At 48.0% G+C, this 2,787-nt stretch overlaps 1 long non-coding RNA gene across 1 annotated transcript; it reads right to left on the reverse strand.

Annotated features, from left to right (window-relative positions):
• Window positions 1–417: 417 nt before the first annotated feature.
• Window positions 418–2,787, reverse strand: LOC108448510. Its single transcript, XR_001864397.1, has 3 exons — window positions 1,703–2,787; window positions 1,152–1,266; window positions 418–602 (listed from the first exon to the last, which is right to left on the reverse strand). It is a non-coding gene; the product is annotated as an uncharacterized LOC108448510 (long non-coding RNA).

The following is a 2,787-nucleotide window of genomic DNA, read 5'->3' on the forward strand; positions in this document are numbered from 1 at the left end:
AGCTTCATCTACCAATGCTTAAAAGGTTTTTGATTTAGTAAAGACACTTGAATACTACCCCCCACACGCAACATTTATTGCTCAGAGCAGTGGATTTTCAGATCGAATTGGATTAAGCCAATCTAAGCATCACTACAGCTCCCCATATCTAGGGCAATAGGAAGAGCTCTCAAGCATGATTACAGACTGAACATTATTTGCCCAACCTGAACAGAGGAAAGGGACCCAGGCGTTAGAGTGGCTTGAGTCATCAAATCACAGTCAGTGCAGATTCTGCACTTGGATGCAGCAGGGACTTGGTAAGAAGAGAGGGGAGACAATAACCAAGCAAGCCCCCCACTAGCAGGTGTTAATCCATTCCTGTGAACACTCATTTATTTGATGCCAACAGCTCGATATATCCTGCATGGTATCCCGACTCACAAGTCTGAGAACAGGTGAACTACAGCCATGCTGACCTTTTTCCAGCACAAATCCATGTATTGCTCTGCTCTCCCAGCTCCTGAGGCCTCATCTCCATGTTTGCATAAAGCCCACACCACTCTTCCAGAGGGAACAGCCACAAGTGGTCCATTTGCATTTAGCGGCTTCAACTGAGCAACCTGATTTGCATAGGAAGCGAAAGACTCTTTGTGCCATAGGAAATTCATTAAATCAAAGGGGTTTGAGCACCTCTGCTGGAGCAGAGGATTACCCCTCTGGCTACATATCTGGGAGAAAGGAAAGGTAGAGCAGGCATCTTGCAAACTCCTTAAAGAGGTAAAGAGGGTAAGGAAGAAGGAAAGCCTCTCTCAAGCACAGGAGCAAAGCGTGCAACGGAAGAAACGTACATTTGTGAGGGCACCCACATGTCCTTTCTCCCTCCAGTAAATCTGAAATTTTTCCCTAGTTCCCATGACCTCAGACAGAAGGGCACAGTTCAGGACAACAGGTATTTCAGAACTTCAAAAACCAAAGGAGAAGAGAGAGACACTCCAAATCTCAGCCCTGCTAGACACCAGGGCTCCCACACAGCCCTGCTCAGATGGAGCTGCCACAGAGAAACATCCACACCTGCAGCAGGACACAGGCACACAGAGCAGAAGTCCTTCTGCCCACAGGGTTACTGGGTGGCTGTTCCTTCACTGACACCCTCAGGCCCTTGCACTCACCTTCTCTGTTGGGCTCCAGCATGAAGTCTCCACGTTTTAAAGAGGCTTTGCCACCCTCCCCGCAGCCTGGCTATTCCTCTGAGCTGCACAAATTCCAGTCAGCATCTAGCCACACCTGCCAAGGGTAACAAGGTTTTGGTCATGCTTTATCTTATCTAAGCAATGATGACGCTTGTCTTTCTTCTTGGGCAAAGCTCAGTAGCTCAGCACCTGCCGAGGAGGGGAGCTGGGCAGGGGCCAGGAGCTTCAGCCTGCAGCAATTCACCCCAGAGCAGGATGGCTCTGCTGGCTTGCCTGTCCCACCCCACAAAAAATGGGCATTTAGTCCACAAACTAGGGCTGTGGGGAACATAAGGCTCAGCAGTACTTACACTTCTTGTCTGACCTTCATCTCAGGTGCTGGTCCAGGCACACAGCTCACCTTCCCTAGACACAATACAGCCCCACCAGTCCTTGCCAATAGACAAGGCAGTATTTTACAGGGAGCCAGACCACTTGTCTGGAGACAAGACTTCAACATCTGTCACGCTGTCAACTTATAAGTCACCTACATCTTCAGTTCTCAGCTGGAGATGAGCTTGGTTTTCTCCTCTTCATTTTCCAGCAGGGAGAAGAGGGGAAACTGAGGCAGATAAAAGCCTTACTTTTACAGATGTTGTGCTGAAAGAAATAGAGAGGAATTCAGCTACTGTAACAGTGAGGGCCACCAAGTTCCTGTAGGATGTGTTAGATCTGCCTCCCTGCACTTGCACCTCTGCCCAGCTGTCACCGTGCTCAGCCAAGGGTTTACAGCTACCCTGCAAACTTGCTGTCTCCTTTTCCAGAGGCTGGACTCACCTAGCATATCCAAACATAGCTGAAATTTTCCCAAAAAGTTTGCTTTCCATAGCCTAAATGACATTCTGCAATTTTACTTTTAACACCACACAGCTACCAGTTCTAGTCCTCCAAAGGTCTGCAGATATCCTGCCTGTTACTCACTGGAAGAGCTTGAAGTAGGAAGCAATAAACTGGTAGGTACGTTACCTTTATTGCACAGTTAAAATAATTAGGCTTTTTTCAAGCCTTCACTGCCCTACTTTACTTTCATCCAGCACATGTGCTAAAGGCTAATTCTTTCAAAAATCTGTAGAATAGGTCTTCAGAGCTTTCCCTTTATTCATAGTCTCATCTCTCCAGAAACACAGGTTGCCTCAGCCTGTGATACATCACCTGCTGTGAGCAGGTGCATCTGCCAGGATCTTACCAACAACACAAATTAAAGCCAGCCCCAAGCCCACAGAATGCTGGACCACCACAGCAAATCTCAGGAGATTCACAGCTCCCAGGCTCATTTTCAGAGCTCTCCTGCCATCCCCAGAACAACACAAGCTTTTCCTGCAGAGCTTTCAGGTATGTGTAATCCTCAGACATCCTTCTGAACCAGGCAGCCCCTTCCACATAGATGGGGCCAGGAACTGGTGCAGAAGAGTGATACGAAGTCCTGTACCAGCAGAGAATGAAGGTACAGAAGCAGAGGCAAGAGCTCCTCCTTCAGATGACATCTCTGCTAAATTAACTGCAATCACACACTTCACTGGAGGGAAAGCAGGGGTGTTACAAGCCTCCTTGCTCTCACTCTTTTTACTTGACAGAT

The sequence above is a fragment of the Corvus brachyrhynchos genome, unplaced genomic scaffold, assembly GCF_000691975.1.
Source record: "Corvus brachyrhynchos isolate BGI_N302 unplaced genomic scaffold, ASM69197v1 scaffold115, whole genome shotgun sequence".
In the NCBI taxonomy this organism is placed as follows: domain Eukaryota; kingdom Metazoa; phylum Chordata; class Aves; order Passeriformes; family Corvidae; genus Corvus; species Corvus brachyrhynchos.